Genomic DNA, 23,430 nt, shown 5'->3' on the forward strand with positions numbered 1-23,430 from the left:
AAACTTTTTAAGAAAAATGTAATTTACTGTGATTCACTTGGCACATGTGCAGTGCTAAATACATATCAGCTAGAAGGGAACACAGAAAGGTAAAGTTAATATCAAGGTAAAACTAGACCTCATCATCATTGACATTAAATACAATTTTATGTTCATTATAAATTTATGTTCCTATGTGGATGTCACTCTCTTTCTCATCCCTTTGCTCTTCACACTTAAGAAAAGCTTGAATTTTATCCTTATTTTTCATTTGATGCTATTGAAATATTTTATCCAAAACACTCAGATAGACAATCCTTGTTGAAAATTAGTATTGTTTTCCTAAAATTTTCTCAATTTTAATAAGCTGCATTATAGTTTCTAGTTTAGTGTATAAAGATACTTTAGAAACCATGAAAATGTTAAATGAGTAGAAACTTACTGATCATCTTGTTCAATGACCACATCTCTTTGTTTAACAGTTGATGAGAGACCTGAGCTCCTAAGAACTTGAGCCACCCAAGGTCACATAGTCAGTCATTAAATTGAATTATCATTATCAGCTACACTTTGGAAGCAAAGACTCTGCCTCCAAATAATGCATTGCACAATTTAGGTTCTGCTCCTCTCCCTAAGCAAGCTCAGCAGTGCAAGAGTTTGTAAGGTGTTAGGTGTTTAATTAGTTGCAATTTTTCTTCTGTGATTTAATGCTTTTGTGAGTATTAAACCCATTAGGAGTCCATCTGTTCTTTAGGTTGTAAGTAACTAGGAGAAAGTTTTACCCTAGAAAAGTGTGTCTCTCACATTTTTCCAGTCAACAGGTATTTCAGTCTACAAATACAGAATCAAATATAGATTTCTCACCATAACAATGAGTGATGAGCTCTAGACAACTTTTCACATGTGCTTGAGGGCTGGGACTCTCTGTTCGTCAGCTTTGCTTTAGACCTATGTTTTCTCTCAGCACATTAGGAAATAGATCAGTTATGTTAAACAGAACTGAATCCCTAGCTGAAGTTGGCTCTAAGGACTGCTACAGTTATGCAATAGAATGGAATATTTGCTATAGAAGAAACCGTGCAGGACAGTTGTTTATTCTACAACTAAGAAGACTAAGGCCCCACCCCCCGCCAAAACCAAGATTTAATCCAAGATCACAGCAGAACTATGACTTGAAACAAAGTACTATAGTCACTGTACGACCAAAGCATTTGCTTAAATTTTGACATTGCTTTGGACTCTTTTAGTCACCTTTTGCTGACACATGCTATTGGAGAATTTCTTTCTCTTAGACTGATGTTCTTCCTTTACCTTTTCTCAGAAAGGTATATGCTTCACTAGCAATTGTAGTATTTTCAGGTGTTTTGGTTGCTGCTGTGGTTTTATTTGAACATTAGCTTCAGTGAATCATTAAGGTATTTCTTTGATCTGATTTATTTGACTTGCCTGAGCTCTACACAAAGAGAAACTGTATTTCTTTTACCCTAGATCATTTTGAACTTTGCCCAGTCTTCCAATCTATTTTATTCTAAGTAAAATCCATACAATGGAAGTCCAAACTGATAAAAGGAACACTTCTAATCCATGTTTTATAGTAAAGAAATATCTGCTTTCCATGTATACACACATCCTGAAACTATTTCAGTATTTCATAAAAGGGAAATCTCATATATGAAGAGCAAAAAACAATTCTTCCTTTGTTCCAACAACAGACATAGGTGACAATTCTCAGCAGGGCTATCACACTTTACCTCACAGAAATTCCTTCTATTCTCAGTTATCAACTTCTTTTAACAAGAATCTCTAATTATACATTTTAGGAATGATTCCAGAATTCTGAAGGCAATTTTAGGTTAGGTGTCAATACAGAACAAATTTGGAGAAATGTCTCCCTTTTTTTTTTTCTTCTGAAGAACAGTTCTTAAGAGTCTTCTTCAACTATGCAAACTCTGTATCCAGTTTCTAAGTGACTCCAGTGGATTTGAGATCTTCTTTTCCTTATTGAATAAATCTCTACATTTTCAGTTAATTCTCACCCTTAAAAAAGGCAAAATTATTACATAAACCAGGACTATGATATTATGTTGTTGTGCAAACACAAGAGTTTCAGTAGTTTAGTACAATAAAAGTTTTTTATTATTCAAGCTTTGGTCACCATGATTGTGAAAGACCATCTAATGGATCTGTCCTCCATGTAGTGACTCAACATTCCTGGGGATTTTATCTCCTGCCATCTCCATGTAACATACATACCCTTTCATCTTTGCTGTGACAGAAGAAGAGATGGTTGGAAGGTTCTGCCTCAGTATATAAATTCTTCAGGCCATGATGACTCTTGCTGCTTTAACTTACAACGCACTGGTCTAGCTGCAAGGGGACTAGGAAGTGTAACACTTTTATATATGGAAGGTGAGGAGAACTAATTATAGATTAGCATGATAAATCCTGAGTACATAATAAAATAGTGATTGAAAATAGCTAAGTGAAAATTACAAATCCATACACGGTAGCATATTTTCTAGCCTTACATTGTGTTCTAAATCATACCTAACCAATAATATCTGCCAACAATTTCTGACATGACTTCAGGTGGTTATGTAATCCTTCTCATTTAAATGGAAGATTGTCATTATGAATTTCTAAGAAGAGAATGGTGAAGATTGGGGAATATAATAACAAATTAATAAGTGTACAAATGCAAATGCTGAAATGCGTTAAATAGTTGTAATTGGTATTACTGATTTCAATGGCAAATAATTTATTTTACATCATAGTTCTTTTGGTATGCTATAAATTTCATATTCTAGGTATTAGGAATTTATATGGCCTATGATCATTGACAGCACACCTTCATTAAGTCTGAAAAATACATTTAATTAATTTAAAATTAAATGTTAGGGCCTCCCTGGTGGCGCAGTGGTTGAGAGTCCGCCTGCCGATGCAGGGGATACGGGTTCGTGCCCCGGTCTGGGAGGATCCCATATGCCGCAGAGCAGCTGGGCCCGTGAGCCATGGCCGCTGGGCCTGCGCATCCGGAGCCTGTGCTCCGCAACGGGAGAGGCCACAACAGTGAGAGGCCCGCATACCGCAAAAAGAAAAAAAAAAAAAGAAAAAAAAGAAAATTAAATGTTAGCTTCATTATTCAATATTATTTTTCAAGCTAAGAAGAAAAGCTCGTAAATTTTGACACCAGAGAGAAACATTTTTGTGAAGAATTGCTGAGAGCTAAAAAAATATATTTTTAATATAACCCTTAGCTGGGACTTATTTCTTGTATAGTATGGGTGTATTGTGCTTATGATGTTTACATTAACATTACCTTGGGAAAATAGGACCATAAGTCAAAAATGTCCCTGACTTCCTCTCTGGAGTGCCTAATTAAATCTGTTTAGATGAGAGATTGAAAACAATAATAGTGGAGATTTAAAGTATGCAGAAACTTTCAGACGTTTATACAAAAACCTAAGTCTTGTGGCTGTTCATTTTTTAAAAAGCATTTCAAGTAAAAACAAATGTCAGATATAAAGGTTTATTTTTCCTTAGTGTATTAGTCTATTAATCTATTATAAATTTGAGAATACCATTAAATTAATAGCATAAATCAATACAAATGAGGTTTTTATAAAATAAAAGTAATTAAAAGGTTAAAAAATCTAAAAATTGCTTGTAAGGGTTTAATGTCGTTTTATTGAGGTTTATTGTCTAGCAATTGGAAAAAAAATTCTTCTGGATTTAGTTTAGTTGACTATAACATTTTTGCAATAAAAATGTAGGGTATAACTGCTACACATTTTTTTAATTAAAAAATGATCTTTTTAAAAAAGAAAAATCTTATTTCCTAAACTATTCATACTATTTTTTTTCTGGTATGCTGCTCATGTGAGATAATTTTCTCTATAAAGAACACAAGCCTGTATTGCAGTAATCATGAAGGTGAATTTTGATTTCAGTCTATTTCTGTTTCTAATTTTACTATAATATTGAAAGCTGTATGGTTAAATCATAATAATTTTCTCTATCATTCACAGGTTGTTTTCTATTTATATACATACCATGTATGTACTGACTACTGCTCAAAGGTGCAACATTTACAGCCCAAGTTCAACAATGAGAAAGAAACACAAGTTTTAAATTATGATTTTTTTAAATCATCAAATTGAAAAACATTACCAAGAATGATAATAATCAGACTGAGCTGCAAAAGATGGCATTATCTTGGTAGCTCTTGAGACCTTCTCCTTGTGTTTGCTAGTCCAAAAATGGAGCTTATAAAAAGGGCCACCAGACCTAAGATGCTCACTGACACCAACTTCACAAGAGGTGGATGCCTAGATCAGAATATTTATTCGTTCATTTGTAGTTACATTCTAGTGGATATTTCTAGTGTTCCTTTCTAGTATTATGAGTAATATTCAAGAATTAAGACTTTCCCTGATATTTATAATTTAAAGGGGAAAGCAAAAAGTACAACATGAAACAACCACAAGATATCTTAAATGTAAATGGTATGAAAACTCAAAGTCAGACAATGGCTTATGAAGAACGGAATTAGAGCAAGATATTTGAAGGAAGTGCATCTGATTTATTAATTCTGTTTCTTGTAACAATTTAAAATAGAGAAATCATTCATGTCTATGTTGGAAAAAAAATAAATATTGATAGGCAAACAAAGAAATCACTTGTAACTCTTGTTACACTTGTAATCACTTTTACTCATAGATAAACACAATTACTATTTTGATAATAAATCTTTTTTTTTTTTTTTTTTTTTTTTTTTTTGCGATACGCGGGCCTCTCACTGTTGTGGCCTCTCCCGTTGTGGAGCACAGGCTCCGGATGCGCAGGCCCAGCGGCCATGGCTCACGGGCCCAGCCGCTCCGCGGCATATTGGATCCTCCCAGACTGGGGCACGAACCCGCATCCCCTGCATCGGCAGGCGGACTCTCAACCACTGCGCCACCAGGGAGGCCCGATAATAAATCTTTAACACACACAAAACATATATATACATATTCATATAACTTCTTTCTCTCTTGTTTTAAAAAATTGAAGTTGTATTGTATTTATCTGTAAGCTACTTTTTACTTTATTATATTATCCACAGAAATAATATTCATCTATGTTATGTTGATCTCAGCCTATTGATAACAATGCTATTGGCTAGAAATGCCTGAGATACTTGCCTGGGCCCATATTACTTGTGGCAAACCCTTACAGACATTCCCCCACTTGGAGTCAATGTTGTGGCTGGACCAGCCCTTGTGGTTCTTATTATGATTGAGGGATGTATCTCAACCACAAACATAAAGTACCTGAAAAATCAAGATTTATTACTCCAGATCTCAGAGGGACCTCGTCATGTCCAAGTGCCACACAGAGGCTACTGTAGGTAGAGAGAGGGAGCATGGACCTGAGGCTATGCCTTTGTTAGGGTCCAGGGTAAGGTGTTTGGTGTTTCACAGGTTTACTTTTACTGGCTAATTTAAAACATAAGAATTAGGGGGTAGAAAGGGAAGAGCAGGATCATACAACTGGTTAGTTATCTAGGTTTCCATGGATTTTCTAAAAGGGGAACTTAATGGGTGGGAGTGTCTTTGTTTCATATCTAGTTGTTTTGCTGGTAGCCATATCATCCAGCTGGCAATAAGTTTATTCCAGATGGATGTCTATGAAATGGATGTCTCAGGAATCATATGCTTCATGCTAGGCACTTACATTACAATCTATAACACAAATTTTAGTGGCTGAGTATAGTCCATTATGCGGATGAACCACAATTTACTTAAAAATGTTCTATAACGGGATGTTATCAATATTTACTTTTTTTTAACAAGTATAAACAACTCTTCAATGAATGTCTTAATATATAAATCTTTTCCTTCTTGTCTGATTATTTCCTTAGGATAAATTTCTGGAAGTAGGTAGCTGTCTGAAAATATCTATTCATATTTAAGATTTTTAAAGTATTGACAAAGAATGTTCTAGAAAGACTGCAAAAATGACACTCCCACCAGTGTAAAAAAGTTTGTTTTACCACACTTTCTCACACATTAATTAAATTATTAGCATTATTAAAATATTTAATTTAAAAGTAAAGGTTATTTATGTCATGTAATATATATGTCTTTTTTTTTCTAGTAAGGTTGGACTTTATTTTTCATTGTTAATAGCCTGTTTCTATCTCATTCCAACAAAATTATAACCCACAACATATAGCATGTACTTCATAAACACTGGTTTGCTTACTCTCAATTTTTTCAGAGAAATTATGCAAAGGTAAATTCAATATAACATACAAAATTCCAATGGGGTCTTATGGAGAAACTGTAAAAAAATGATTCTGAAACTGAATATGAGAACAAAATTTTATATATAGGTGAATCAATTTTAATGTTAGTATTTGTATCACAGTTCACTGAGAAAAATATTTATTTACTAGATGATGTTTGGGAAACTTTAAGCAGGATCCAAGTCACACTGTATACAATAATAAACTCTGGATGGATTAAAGCCCAATTGTAAAAGATAAAGCTATAAAATTAATGAAGAAATTCTAAAACAATATTCTGTGAACTTGCTTGGGAATTACACCTTAAACAAGACCTGAAAAATACAAATGGTAACAGTAAATTGGATAGTATTTTTATTAAAATAAAGAAATTAACTTCAACAAAGGATACCACAGAGATATTAAACAGTTCAGTCTATAAAGGTATTTGCAACATTTGAAGTTGCCTAAAATATAATATCTAGAATTTATAAAGAGGTCCACTCCTTCAATAAGGGATAGAGAAAAGAAAAGAATAGAAAAAGATGGAAGTCAATGTTTGAGAAATTCACAAAAAGAGATTCGGAAATGACTAGAGAGTACATGAAGAGTTATTCAATCTCACTAGCCACCAGAGAGATACAAACTACAGCAACGAAGTACCATTAGACTAGAATATGTAGAATTAGAGAGCATCAAATGCTGACCAAGATATACAGTCACAGGAAGAGTGTAAAATAGTTCTAGTCTCTTTATAAATCAATCATATGGTACTTAAATGACAAAAATATGTGTATAACTTATAATTCAGCAGTTATACTTCAGGTTATATATCAGAGGCACTCTCTGTCAGGTTCATAAGACAGCATGTGCAAAGTTGTGCTTTCTGGTATTTGTTCCATTGGTATGAAATTGGATGCATAAATAAGAGACTGGATTATGGAATATCCTTCAGTACTGAGAAGATTTGAACTAGATTTACATATGGCAATACAGATATATTTTTTAACTGTTGGGTGGATTAAAAAAAGAAAGCAGATTTATAATACAACATACCGCTTGTATAATCATGTAAGTAAATTAGTCATATATAAATAAAATAATAATTTCATATATATTTAAAAATTATTTCATTTGTTTTTATAGGGAAATATATCAATACATTACAATTAGTACCTGTTTTGGAAAGAAAAATTAAAGATGAAGGGGAAATATGTCATTAGATTTGGAAAGAATGATAGTGTGAGATGAACTGAGGAATATGATAAATGCAACTCTGAGAATCTACATTACAATAAAAGTTAAGAAAGTTTAGACAAAAGATAAAGAAAAATAAAAACTAAACAGCTTTAAGTAGAACTTTTCTTACTTTCTGTTTCTTCAATTAATAACAGTTAAAGCATAGACTACTCCGTTGGGCCATGAAGATTGTCTACTCAGTCAATTTACCATGTCTCACTTTTTATATTAACCATGACTTTTTTCCAGTTATAATTGACAAACAAAACTAAAATAAAGATATGCATGTTATTATTTTCTGTATAAAACTAATTTCAAATGATCAAAGTGTGTTATCAAGCTCAGTTCCACCTCTCTCTTTCTCTTTCTCTCATCTCTCTATTTCCTGCCTTCTAGGGCCTATGTATCACACATTTGGGAAGAATCTGGCTTAGTTTATATGTTGGCTCTATCCCTAGATTAGTCTTTCTGTTGGAGGAATAAAACACCTCCCTGTGTAATGATTTTAATCTTGTTCTTGGGAAGTGCATTGAGGGTTACCAGGACAGACTCTTTTACAAAAACTACAGGGGTTGAGAAGAAAAATATTTTCTTGGCCAAAAGAAAAATATCTCACAGAGAGCTGTAGTAAACGACATTAAGCATATAGAGTTTAAGAGTTGAAGGGATTTGGGCAGGTCATGAATAGCATTTGCTGCAAGTTACTCCTTGAAAGACCTACTAGTATTACACATTACTCCCACTCTGTCTAATTGACTTTTCAAGAGACTGTCCAGTCACAATCTCTAGATAAACAAAAACTAATGCCTTAAAATAACAGGATTCTCAATACCCTGAGCCAGAACTTGTTTTGGAATAAATGGCTTTCAGTCAAGTTTAACACAGGCCATGGAAGCAATAAGATAAGCTCCTGTAAACCTTTGAGACCCAGTCACATTTTGTCATTTGCCTCATAATAATCAGGGTATATTAGAGTTTATCCAGAGAATCGGAGCCTATAAGAGATCTGCAGTCAGCGAGCTGGAGACCCAGGAAAGCCAATGGTGTAGTTCTAGTCCAAGTCTGAAGGCCTGAGAATCAGAAGAGTTGATGGTATAATTTCCAGTCTGAAAGCTAGCAGGCTCAAGACCCTGGAAGTGTCAATGCTTCAGTTCAAGTCCAAACGCAGGAAAAGATCAACTCAAAGAGTCAAGCAGGAGGAGTTCCTTCTTATTTGTGGGAAGTTCAGCCTTTCTGTTATATTCAGATCTTCAACGGATTAGATGAGTTTTACACACATTTGAGAAGACATTCTGCTTTTCTTAGTCTACTGATTCAAATATTAATGTCATGCAAAAATGTCCTCATAGACATATCCACAATAATGTTTGACTAATCTGGGCAACTTGTGTCCCAGCCAAGTTGACATATAAAACTAACCATCACACAGGGTCAATTAACCCTGTCAGTATTAACTGATTTCCTTGACTATTAGGTTAAAGAATCTAAAATAAACAAATGGTAGTCATTGTTTCAGTTTAATGGAACCCTAGTTGTGTATGTTCCCTCATATATGAACTAGAAATTCTAGTCCAGGGAAGCCTAAAATTATGAGGATGAGAAACACAGATTTCCAAGTAGGTCACTGAGAATGATGACAAGAGATGAAAGTCCTAGTTCTTCTGCTTGGTTCCTTAACCCATGGTTTCCAACTATCAGGTAAAATCACCATATTTTGTCCCAATTACACAGAACTCGATCACCAGAATGTCACTTAAATTGTGCCTTCAAGTCCATTCTAACATTTTATCAAGTTGGAAACTTCTGGGTAGTCTGGTATATGATATAACTAGTGGATTTCATGAGTATTAATTATTATCATTCTTCCTTTACTGTAAAGTGGGTCTGAAGCATGTTATGTGAGATCCTACAATAATAATTCAGGTATTCTGTGTGAACTCAAGCCAAGGTACCACTGGTAGTCTCTATGAATTCAATTCTGTTGATATGTCTTTTCAATGAGGGCAAATCATTGGAGAGAATGCCACCTTCCAAAGTGGAAATGACAAAAATAATCAACTTGCCACTTGTAAATCTCCTAGAGAATGGTACAATATCAAAAGCTCATTGTGGGTTTATGTTGATAACAACTTGGACATTTAACAGTGTCAATAGCTACTTCATCATTTGTTGGAGCCTGTGATATTGGACCATGCTTCACCTGCATCTGTATCACCATGGTCACTATGTTTACAAAACTTATACTTAAATAACTGAGGTGGCCAAAAACAGAGACAGGCTGAACTCCACCAGACCAGTCATCTTGTTCAAGTAATTGTTCAATGTCTTCTGTGCACTGGATGTTTTTTGATGGGCCTTACATGAGAAATAAAGATTTACATACTTCATACCCACTCCTCTATGTCCATTGCAAGCTTCTTTGCCAGACCTCTTTGTCTTCAGTCGTCTAAGCTTGCTCCTTCTAAGACCTTAAATAATTAGGGGAGCCAGTGGATAGAGGTTTGTCAATATCTTGGTCCAGGATATTTGCCTTTCTCCACCGTGTTGATAACTAGTTGTACTGCTCAAAGCTCTGCCACTGGGAGACTTCTCACTCTTAGTCCATCACTGGCTAACAGTTGCTTCAAGGACCCTAAGTCTCTGACACTTCTGGCTTGTCCTTCCTGTAGGTGTAGTGTTTTTGCTGGTCAGAACTAAATACCTCAGGTGTAGAATCACAGGTAATCTCAGTACCCAGTACAGGTTTATAGAGGTAATTGCCAGGGGGAAATTGGAAGGGTACCAATAGCCTCTGCTTAAGTATGCAAAATCTTCATCCTGCCTGTCTTGTCTCCTAAATGATCTTTACTCTCCAGCAAGCTGTAAATTTGAAGTAAAATATAACTATCCCACCTACCCCTAATCTTTGTCTTCATAATCTCTTCAATCTAATTATTGCCTCACTAAATTTAATTGCCCTTCTTTAAAATAAATTAATATTTGATTTTCCTTCTCTAATGCCACTCAACATGCTTAATATGGTTACAGATATTTTTCAACTATATTAACAATTACTATATTCATGCATTTATTGCAAATAAACTATAAGCTTTTTGAACACAAGGATTATTTCTTACTCAGCTCTGCATCTCACATGTCTAAAAGAGTACCAGGTGCAAAGTAGGTATTCATTAAGTAAATATTTGTTGAATTATATTGAATTAAGTGATCCCATCTTTTCAGTCCTTCATGTAACAATGAAAATGTTAAATGCAGAGAAGTTTAAATTATCTGTTGAATTGATTTCTGTTAATACTCCTGAGCTGTATTTTTCTTACCTCTCAGACTTTTGAATTTAACTTTTGATTCTCCTTTAGATTCTTATATCCACAGAAAACAAGTCCAAAAAATTGTTTATTTGGAAGTTTTACCACTGTTCAATAGAAGTTGATGTAAGAAATATTTAAGTAGTTTGAAAGTTTCATGTACTATTGATTCATTTTGCAATTGGAGAAGCAGTGATACAGAACGTTTACTGACACAACAAAAAAAGATTCAGAATAGAGGATAGGATCAAGCCCAGTTCTATTTTGAAGTTATTACTAATTGTTATCTTCATGACCCCCAGAGTAATACTAATAGTACATTTTATTTGTACAGGCTTAAAGATCATTTTTCAAAGAATATTTGGAAATCGGACCTTAAAATTTTAATTGCCTGCTCCTCTTATACTGAACAGTCTTCCACCAAGCACACACTAACTTCCTTTCAATGTATCAGAGATATTTCCTTTGGATGCAAAGTATATAGAATAATTTGGTTATCTTCTGTGGAAACCAATCCCCAAGCAAGTATGCAACATAACAGGATTCTTCTTTATGATTAGATCCAAAGTTTATCTACAATATCAACTCTGGTAATATTGACTGCTTATTGCATGCTGAAAACAGTATGAGAATAACAAATTTTATATGCAAAATCATCAAATAATCGTAAGACATGAGGCATGTGGTGACAACATGATTACCACTACTATCCCTGATTCATACTAGTGCATAATTATTTGCCTCAGATCTGTTGAGTTACACTATAGTATTCAGCCAGTGCCTCCCCCACCACTTGTATTCAGTTTAATGTTTCACGTGTACTTCCCCATTTTTCTTTTTATAGATTGTTCTAATTTTATCCCTATGTTACTTTTTCTCTGTACTCATTGTTTCTTTTCTAGTTTTTGTAGCATACACACTTTATTTTCTTTTAATTAAAAATATTTATTTTTATTGAGGTATAATTGATGTACAATATTATGTAAGTTACAGGTGTGTAATATAGAGATTTGCAATTTTTAAAAGTTATACTCCATTTATAATTATTATACAATATTAGATATATTCCCTGTGTTGTACAACATACCCTTGTAGCTTACTTAGCTTATACACAGTAGTTTGTACCTCTTAATACCCTACTCCCTTCCTGGCCTCCCCCTGTTCCCTTTCCCCACAGGTAACCACTAGTTTGTGCTCTATATCTGTGAGACTATTTCATTTTTGTTATATTTATTAGTTTTACATTCTAAATTCCATGTATAAGTAATGCATACTAGTTTTTCTCTCTCTGACAAATTTCACCTAGCATAATGCCCTCCCAGTCCATCCATGTTGTTGCAAGTGATAAAATTTCATTCCTTCTTATGGCTGAATAATATTCTATTGAATATATACACCACACCCTCTTTAACAACCCATCTGTTAATGGACAGTTAGGTTGCATTCATATCTTAGCAACTGAAAATAATGCTGCTATAAACATTGGAGTGCCTGTATCTTTTTGAATTAGTTGCTTTTATTTTTTTCAGATATATGTCCAATAGAGGAATTGCTGGGTTATATGGTAGCTCTATTTTTAGCTTTGGGAGAAACCTCCATATTGTTTTCCACAGTGCACTAATTTACATTCCCAATGAGTATATGAGGTTTCCCTTTTCATCACAAACTCACCAACATTTATTATTTGTGTCCTTTTTGATGATAACCATTCTGACAGGTGTGAGGTGATAATTCATTGTGGTTTTGATCTACATTTCTCTAATAATTAACAACGTTGAACATCTTTTCATGTGCCTGTTGGAGATCTGCATGTCTTTTTCAGGAAAATGTCTATTCAGGTCTTCTGCACATTTTTTAATTGAGTTGTTTGTTTGTTTTGATGTTGAGTTTTCTGACCTTTTTATGCATTTTTGGTTATTAATCCTGTATTGGTCATATAATTTGCAAATATTTTCTCCCACTTAGTAGGTTGTATTTAAATTTTATGGATGGTTATCTTTGCTGTTCAAAAGCATTTAAATTTTATTAGGTCCCATTTGTTTATTTTTATTTCCTTTGCTTTAAGAGACAGATCCAAAACTTATTGCTACAAATTATGTCAGAGTATTCTACCTATGTTTTCTTCTAGGAATTTTTTGATTTCCAGTCTTACATTTAAGTTTTTAACCATTTTGAGTTTAGTTTTTCATATGGTGTGAAAACATATTCTAATTTCATTCTTTTACTTGTGGCTGTTCAGCTTGCCCAGCACCACTTTTTGAGGACACTGATTTTTCTACACTGTATATTCTTATCTACTTTGCAATAGATTAACTGCTCATAAGTGCATGCTTTTATCTCTTGGCTCTCTATTATGTTCTATTGATCCAAGTGTCTGTTGTTGTGCCAGTATCATATTATTTTGATGACTGAAGCTTTGCAATATAGTCAGCAGTCAAGGCGTGTGTTTCTTCCAGCTCTTGTACTTCATTCTCAAGATGGTTTTGATTGTTTGGCTTCTTTTATGTTTCCATACAAATTTTTAAATGATTTGTTCTAGTTCTCTGAAAAATGCTCTTGGTATTTTGGTAAGGATTGAATTGAATCTGTAGATTGCCCTGGGTAGTATGGTCATTTTAACAATATTAATTCTTCCAATCCATGAACATGGTATATCTCTCCTTCTTTTTGTGTCATCTTCATTTTCTTTCATCAGTGACATAGTTTTCTGAGTACAGGGTTTTACCTCCTTAGATAGGTATATTCCTAAGTATTTTATTATTTTTGATGCAATGGTAAATGGGATTGATTCCTTAATTCTCTTTCTAAGGGTTCATTAATAGTGAATAGACATGCAACAGATTCCTGTTTATTAATTTTGTATCCTGAAACTTTACCAGATTCATTGATAAACTCTAGGAGTTCTCTGGTAGTTTCTTTAGAATTTTCTATGTATAGCATCATGTTATCTATAAACAGTGACAGTTTTTTTTTCCTTTCAAACTTGGATTATTTTAATTTCTTTTTTCTTATCTAATTTCTGTGGTGAGGACTTCCAATAATATGTTTAATAAAATTGATGAGAGTGGATATCCTTGTCTTCTTCCTCAACTTAGAGGAAATGTTTTCAGCTTTTTGCCTTTGAGTATGATGTTAGCTGTGGGCATGTCATATATGGTCTTCATTGTGTTGAGGTATGTCCCCTTGATGTTCAAAATCTGGAGAGTTTTTATTATAAATGGATGTTGAATTTTGTCAGAAGATTTTTATACTTGTATTGCGATGATCATATGGTTTTTAATCTTCTATTTGATAATGTGGTGTATCATATTGATTGATTTGCAGATATTGAAAAATCCTTGCATCATTGGAATAAATCCCACTTGATCGTGCTGTATGATCCTTGTAATGTATATTTGTATTTAGTTTGCTCTTATGTTGTTGAGGATTTTTACATCTCTGTTCATCAGGGATATTGGCCTATAGTTTTATTTTTTTTTATGAGATCATTGGTTTTGGTTTCAGGATAACACTGGTGTTGTAGAATGAGTTGGGAAGTGTTCCTATTTTGCAAGATTTGAAATAGTTTGGGAAGAATCAGTGTTAAGTCATCTCTAAATGCTTGGTAGAATTCCCTTCTGAAGCCATCTGGTGCTGGACATTTGTTTGTTAAGAAATTTTCACTACTGATTAAACTTCATTACTGGTAATTGGTCTGCTAATATTTTGTATTTCTTGTGGTTCAGTCTTGGGAGGTTGTACATTTCTAAGAACTTTTCCATTTCTTCTAGGTTGTCCATTTTAATTGGTGTATAGTTGCTCACAGTAGTCTATTATGATCTTTTACATTTCTGTGGTATAAGTTATAACTTCTCTTTTTTCATTTCTGATTTTATTGACTTGGACTGGCTCTTTATTTTTTTCTTGATGAGTCTAGCCAACAGTTTGTCAAAGTTGTTTCTCTTTGTAAAGAACAAAAACTTTCTTTTAATTGAAGTATACTTGATTTACAATGTTGTGTTAATTTCTGCTGTACATAAAAAAAGAGTCAGATATACATATATATGAATTCTTTTTTTAACATCTTTATTGAGGTATAATTGTTTTACATTGTTGTGTTAGTTGCTGCTGTATAACAAAGTGAATCTGCTATATGTATTCATATATCCCATATCCCTTCCCTCTTGCATCTCCCTCCCACCCTCCCTATCCCACGCCTCTAGGTGGTCACAAAGCACGGAGTTGATCTACCTGTGCTATGTGGCTGCTTCCCACTAGATATCTATTTTACATTCAGTAGTGTATATATGTCAGTGCCACTATCTCACTTCATCCCAGCTTACCCTTTCCCCTCCCTGTGTCTTAAAGTCCATTCAGTACTTCTGCATCTTTATTCCTGTCCTTCCCCTAGGTTCTTCAGGATGATTTTTTTTTTTTAGATTCCATATATATGTGTTAGCATACGATATTTGTTTTTCTCTTTCTGACTTACTTCACTCTGTATGACAGTCTCTAGGTCCATCCACCTCACTACATATAACTCAGTTTCCTTTCTTCTTATGGCAGAGTAATATACCATTGTATATATATGCCACATCTTCTTTATCCATTCATCTGTTGATGGACACCTAGGTTGCTTCCGTGTCCTAGCTATTGTAAATAGTGCTGCAATGAACATTGTGGTACATGACTCTTTTTGAATTATGGTTTTCTCATAGTAGGATTGTTTGATCATATGGTAGCTCTATTTTTAGTTTTTTAAGGAACCTTCATACTGTTCTCCATAGTGGCTGTATCAATTTACATTCCTACCATGCTACCAAGAGGGTTCCCTTTTCTCCACACCCTCTCAAGCATTTGTTATTTGTGGAGTTTTTAATGATGGCCATTCTGACTATTTTTGTATATTCTTTTGCATTATGGCTTATCATAGGATATTAAATATTGTTCTATGTGCTATACAGTAGGACCCTGTTGTTTATCCATTCTATATGTAATAGCTAACACCATCCTCCCACTCCATCTCTCCCCTAACCCCTCCCCCTTGGCAACCACAAGTTTGTCCTCTATGTCCATGAGTCTGTTTGTTTCAAAGATAGGTTCATTGTGTCATATTTTAGATTCCACGTGTAAGCAATATCATATGGTATTTGTCCTTCTCTTTCTGACTTACTTCACTCTGTGTGACAGTCTCTAGGTCCATCCACCTCACTACAAAAAACTCAATTTCGTTTCTTTTTATGGCTGAGTAATATTCCATTGTATATATGTGCCACATCTTCTTTGTCCATTCATCTGTCAGTGGACACTTAGGTTGCTTCCATGTCCTGGCTATTGTAAATAGTGCTGCAATGAACATTGTGGCACATGTCTCTTTTTGAATTATGGTTTTCTAAGGGTATATGCCCAGTAGTGGGATTGTTGGATCGTATGGTAGTTCTATTTTCAGTGTTTTTAAGAACCTCCATACCATTCTCCATATTGGCGTATTAATTTACATTCCCACCAACAGTGCAAGAGGGTTCATTTTTCTCCACACCCTCTCCAGCATTTATTGTTGGTAGATATTTTGATGATGGCCATTCTGACTGGTGTGAGGAGATACCTCATTGTACTTTTGATTTGCATTTCTCTAAGAATTAACAATGTTGAGCATCTGTTCATGTGGTCCTTGGCCATCTGTATGTCTTCATTAGAGAAATGTCTATTTAGATCATCTGCCTATTTTTTAATTGGATTGTTTGTTTTTTTGATAAACAGCTGCATGAGCTGTTAGTATATTTTGGAGATTAATCTCCTATCATTTGCTTCATTTGCAAATATTTTCTCCCATTCTGTGTGTTAACTTTTCATTTTGTTTATGGTTTCTCTTGCTGTGAATAGCTTTTAAATTTAGTTAGGTCCCATTTCTTTTATTTTTATTTTCATTACTCTAGGAGGTGGATCCATAAAGCTATTCCTGCAATTTATGTCAAAGAGTGTTCTGCCTATGTTTAGCTCTCAGAGTATTATAGTATCTGGCTTACATTTAGGTCTTTAATTTATTCTGAGTTTATTTTTGTGCATGCTGTTAAAGAATGTTCTACTTTTTTATGCTTTTACATGTAGCTGTCCTGTTTTCCAAGCACTACTTATTGAAGAGACTGTCTTTTCTCCATTGCCTTCTTTGTCATAGATTAACTGATCATAGGTGTGTGAGTTTATTTCTGAGCTTTCTATACTGGTCCATTCATCTATATTTCTGCATTGTTTTTTTTTTTTTTTCTGCCAAAACCATAGTGTTTTGATGACTGTAGTTTTATAGCATAGTCTGAAGTCAGGGAGCCTGATTCCTTCAGCCACTTTTTTTTTTTCTTTTCTTCACAATTGCTTTGGCTATTCAGGGTGTTTTTTGATTCCATATAAATTTAAATTTTTTTTGTTCTATTTCTATGAAAAATGTCATTGGTAATTTGATAGGGATTGCAGTGAGCCTATAGATTGCCTTGGGGAGTATAGTCATTTTGACAATATTGATTCTTCCAATATATGAAGAATGATGTATTGATTCTTTCAATAAACCATGAAGAACATGGTATATCTTTCCATCTATGTCATCTTCAATTTCTTTAATCAGTGTCTTATACTTTTCAGAGTACAGTTTTTTGCACCCTTAGGTAATTTTATTCCTAGCTATTTCATTCTTTTTATTGTGATGCTAAATGGGATTGTTTCCTTAATTCCTCTTTCTGATCTCTTGTTGTTAGTGTGTAGGAATGCAACAGATTTCTGTGTATTAATTTTGTATCCTGCAACTTTACCAAATTATTTGATGAGCTCTAGTTTTATGGTAGCATCTTTAGAATTTTCTATATATAGTATCATGTCATCTACAAAGACTGACAATTTTACTTCTTCATTTCCAATTTGGATTCCTTTTATTTCTTTTTATTCTCCTGTTACCATGTCTAGGACTTCCAAAACTTTTTTGAATAAAAGTAGTTAGAGTGGACATCCTTGTCTTGTTCCTGATCTTAGAGGAAATGAGTTCACCTTTTCAGTGTTGAGTATGATGTTAGCTGTAGGTTTTTCCTAAATGGCCTTTATTATGTTGAAGTATGTTCCCTCTTTGACCACTTTCTGGAGCGTTTTTATCATAATTTCGTGTTGAATTTTGTCAATACCTTTTTCTGCTTCTATTAGATGATCATGTGGTTTTTATTCTTCAATTTGTTAATGTGGTGTACCACACTGATAAATTTGTGGATATTGAAAAGTCTTTGCATCCCTGGGATAAATTCCACTTGATCATGGTGTACGATTTTTTTAATGTATTGTTGGATTCAGATTGCTAGTATTTTGTTGAGGATATTTGAGTCTATGTTCATCAGTGATATTGGACTGTAATTTGCTCTTTTGTAGTATCTTTGTCTCATTTTAGTATCAGGGTGAAGGTGGGCTCATAGAATGGGCTTGGTAGTGTTACTGCCTTCTACTAGGTTGTCTACGTTTTTGGCATATAGTTGCTTCTAGTAGTCTCATGATCATTTGTATTTCTGTGATGTCCATTATAACTTCTCTTTTTTCATTTCTAATTTTATTGATTTGAGCCCTCCCATTTGTTCCTATGAGTCTAGCTAAAAGTTTATCATTTTGTTTACCTTCTCAAAGAACCAGCTTTTAGTTTCATTGATTTTTGCTATTGTTTTCTTAGTTTCTATTTCATTTATTTCTGGTGTGATTTTTTGTAATTTCTCTCCTTCTACTAGCTGTAGGTTTTTTATTCTTCTTTCTCTAGTTCCTTTAGATGTGAGGTTAGGTTATTGAGAAGAATTTGTATTCTGCTGCTTTTGGATGGTATGTTCTATAAATAATAATTGATTCCATCTGGTCTCATATATCTTTTAAGGCCTGTGTTTTCTTATTGATTTTCTGTCTGGATGATATGTCCATTGATGTAAATGGTGTGTTAAAGTCCCCCACTATTATTGTGTTATTGTCAATTTCTCATTTTATGGCATTTAGCACTTGCTTTAAATATTGAGGTGCTTTTATGTTGGGTACATGTATATTTACAATTGTTATATCTTCTTCTTGGATTGATCCCTTGATCATTAGGTAATGTTCTTCTTCTTCTCTTGTAACAGTCTTTATTTTAAAGTCTATTTTATTTGATATGGCTATTGCTACTCCAGTTTTCTTTTGATTTTCATTTGCATGGAATACATTTTTCCATCCCCTCACTTTCAGTCTGTATGTGTTCCTAGATCTGAAGTGGATCTATTGTAGACAGCATGTATACAAGTCTTGCTTTTGTATACATTCAGCCAGTCTATGTCTTCTGGTTAGAACATTTAATCCATTTACATTTAAGGTAGTTACTGATATGGCTGTTCTTATTGTCATTCTGTTAATTGTTTTGGATTTGTTTTTTAGGTCTTTTTTCTTCCCTCCTCTTTTGTTCTCTTCTCTTGTGTTTTGAGTACTATTTTTAGTGATGTGTTTAGATTGCTGTTTCTTTGTTTGTGTGCATATCTATTGTTGATTTTCATATATATATTATATATATATATATATATATGAAAAATGGAATGTTACTCAGCCATAACAAAATAATGAAAAGGTGTCATTTACAACAATGTGGATGGATCTTGAGGGTCCATGCTTAGCGAAATAAGTCAGACAGAGAAAGACAAATACTGTATGTTATCAGTTAAACATGAAATCTAAAAAAATAAACAAATGAATAAATAGAACAGAGACAGACTCACAGATATAGAGAACAAACTAGAGGTCACCAGTGGGGACGGGGTGGGAGAAGGGCAAGATTGTAGTATGAGATTAAGAGGTACAAACTACTGTGTATAAAATAATTGAGATACAAGGACATATTGTACAACATAGGGAATATAGCCAATATTTTACAATAACTTTAAGTACAGTATAATCTATAAAAATATTGGATCAGTATGTTGTACATCTTTAACTAATATAATATTGTAAATCAACTATAATTTTAAAAAGCTTTCTTCCATCTCTCATGAGTGATTTTCATTTAAGTGTTGATCACTAATAAATATGTATTATTTATATTAAATAACCCAGCCATAGTCTTATAAAATTCAAGACTCATTTGTAGATCTGGCCAATCTCCCTTTTACTCCTCCCTCCCATATTTGTCCTTCAAATCTCTGTCATGGCAGAATATCAAAGCTCTCTTTCTACTTCAACACGGAGTTAAGTCACTCCCTGTGGTGAAACTTCCTTAGAGCCAATGTTAACTAATTTTAAAAGCAAGTATTAATTGACATTTTTTATTTGTCAGGGACTTGTTAGACATACATTTTCAGAGGTGAACAAATCTTCAATCTGCTCCTCCATAGAATTTCAAGACTAGAGGGCTCTTAACACATAACTTTTCTATATAATATTTATTTTGGATAGACCTTTCTAAAGGATATTAGAAGCACCATAATTTTTTTTACAAAATTGATAATAAAAATAAAAATTTTATACAAAAATTTTCTGAGTATCTTAGAATGTTGTATATCTAACGAAGCCAGCTTATGTAAAAATAAAAATTATAAACAGAACATTATCCTGCCAACACCTTTTTGTTTCTCTACTCCATTTATCCCACACAAATCACCACACTCCTTAATTTTATGGTGTTTCAATTTAGTTACAAAACTACAGCATCTTTTTCTGAGCATTGTCCCTAACTACAGTTTTATGACATTGAAAACTTATTAACAGTTTTATTTTTAGGGGTGAAAATGCTGTTCCAGTTATATTATTTAGAAGAGTCCTTAGCTTTTAAATATAAATATTAAATATTTATGAGTGAAATAACATGATATCTAGGACTTGTTTCAAAATAAGTAATTGGGTAGTGAAATAAGTAGTTGGGGATTATAACAGCAATAAGGTCATCATGAGTTGATAACTCTTGAAACTGTGACAGTTACATGATATCTCATTATACTATTCCATTTGTGTACATGTTTGAAATTTCCCATAACAAAAGGTTAATGAATTACCTTAGTTTTCATTCCCTCATTTTCATTTTATCACTAGGTATGATGGTAGTCCTATGTGTTAACTCAGCTAAGCTATAGTATCCAGTATTCAATTCAATATTTACCTAAGTTTTTCTCTGATGGCATATTACTGACTTTAAGTAAAGGAGATTACCCTTGATAATGTGGGTAAGCTTCATCAAATCAGTTGAAATGCCCTAAGAGCAAAAACTGAGGCTTCCTGGAGAAGAAGAAATTGTGCCTGAAGACTGCAACATCACTCTAGCCTGAGACAGTTTTCAGTCTACCAGACTGCTCTACAAATCTCTGATTTGCCAGTCCTCACAATTAGGTGAACCAGTTTCTTGAGCTAAATGTAACATTCATACATACTCCTATGTATATGCTTAAATAATGAAACTATATTGGTAAGAACTTGAGTTCAATAGCAGATTTTCAGATAGGGCACATGGTAGAGCTGAGCTCCTTAAGTCACTTGTCAAAGACCTATTATGTCTATGCCACATGAGAAAGTTTATTCTGATCTTATTAAACTATAAATTTAAATTATAAGAAAGGTTATTTAATATTTTAATCTATTAGAGCACCCCTAATTTTTATATAAAACTCTCTAGTGATCTAGATATAATGTAACTTGATAGTTGAAAAAGCTGATTGTATCTTTTTTAGTATTTTCAGAACTCAGCTGATGCAAAAATTACAAAATCAAATAAGACTGTTCCACAGCCAGAGAACTTTAGCATGCTGGAGAACCTAAGGCTTGAAGTCAAGTAATGGCAATACAAGATATTATCTACAGATGAAGGCACTAATACTTAGAGAGGTTAAATATTTGCCTGAAATATACAGCATAAATGTTATTTTTACTGCCATATTTCTTAAATTCCACACATTAAAAACTTTTGGGAGACTGTCTTCAAAAGATGTAATACTAGTTCACCTAAACCAAATTAACTAATCAGAGAGGAATCCAGGTTAGTGTGCTTTGAAAAAGTTTCCAAGGACATCTTTTGGATACCCTGCTTAAGAGTTACCATATCACCTGCAGAAATTCAAAATCACTGGGCAATGATATTTTCTGCTCTTTGTTTCCATTTATATGTTAAAGTCCTTGGAAAAACATTTATGGTCAGTAAACCAAATGGCCCAGAAGAGGAATTTCTCATTTTTCTCATTGGTCATTATAGCAACCAAGTGTCTGCTACTGTGCATTTAATAAAGTTTATGCATGTAAGATTGATAAGATATTTACCAAACAGGCAAAGTTATATTATTTTATATTCTTATATTATTTGATTATGCTTTATTTTGAGGAAAGTATTATATCATATTCATACATAATATGAGTTGGTATGTATGTTGCACATTTCAGGGATATTTCAGATGGGCATGTAGGGATTAAGTACAATAGAAATAGTCACACATATGTGTGGACACTACGACCTAACTTATTTGGCCAAGACTAAGGTTTCCATAGTGACTCCAGAGAGGAGTTTAAAATTCCCTTCTTCTTTTTTTTAGTTAATTTTAATTGGAGTATAGTTGCTTTACAACGTTGTGTTAGTTTCTGCTGTACAGCAAAGTGAATCAGCTATACATATACCTATATCCCCTCTTCTTTGGATTTCCTTCCCATTTAGGAAAAGTCCCTTCTTTTTCACTGCTCTCTTTCTCATCCTTCCGCATGTGACTCCTGTCTTAAAAAATAATCAACAAGATTAATAAGGCACAGACTTTTTAATAAAATTAAATTTGGCAGAAGGTCTTTATCTTTCTAATATGTTTCAGCAGTCTAAGTGTCACACAGTCACTTTCAGCATCTCTCTGGAGAGCACAGAAAGACATTCTTTCCATCTTTGATCTGTTTCTTGTTACTGGAAATTATCTGTAAGAATGCACCAGCAGAATTTCTTTTTACTCGTGCCATTATGGTACCACAAAATAAAGTATTTTTACACCCTTTGATTAAAATTAGCATTCACTTTGGTTACTTCATCTTCAGCACTTAAGCAACATTGAATGATGCAAAAGCCTTGGGATGTATAAATAATCAAAGAGAATCCCAGAGAGCTGGTCTCTGCCCTTTAAGCTCTTATATTTAACATGGAAGGCACTATTATGGGTAAGTAGGGGCAAAATAACATAGTCATTGAGATAATAAGTGATTCATTGATGAGAAATGTTCTGACCTCATCCACAGTTTAAAGTTAAGTGTCTTAAGGCTGGAGGGTCAACTCAGCTGATTGAATTATGCTGCAAGTCAGCAAGCCATTATTACATTTCCAAGTCAGAATGATGGAAGCTTAAGGTTGCTCTATATATTCCTGTCAAATATGTCCTGTTCAGGTAGGAGATCCCTTTACTGTCACTTCCACTCTTTCATTAAAATCACCTGTGTCCTCAAGAACAACAAATGCAATGGTCTTTTCAGAATGTTCAGTCCTCTCCCATTATTTGAGGATCACTTCTGTGAAAGTCACATGGCTGCTAAAATCTCACTTGGACTATACTCTTATCAGATACAAGAAGGACCTAAGTTTACTGTGGGAATAAAGTGGACACGTTGTGCTTAACTCTAGTCAAGCTGTAAATCAACAAACAGAACGAGTTGTTAATCTTACTAAACAGTGACTCTTTGGGC

Source organism: Mesoplodon mirus (assembly GCF_964341445.2).
Source record: "Mesoplodon mirus genome assembly, chromosome: 7".
NCBI classification, from domain to species: Eukaryota; Metazoa; Chordata; class Mammalia; order Artiodactyla; family Ziphiidae; genus Mesoplodon; species Mesoplodon mirus.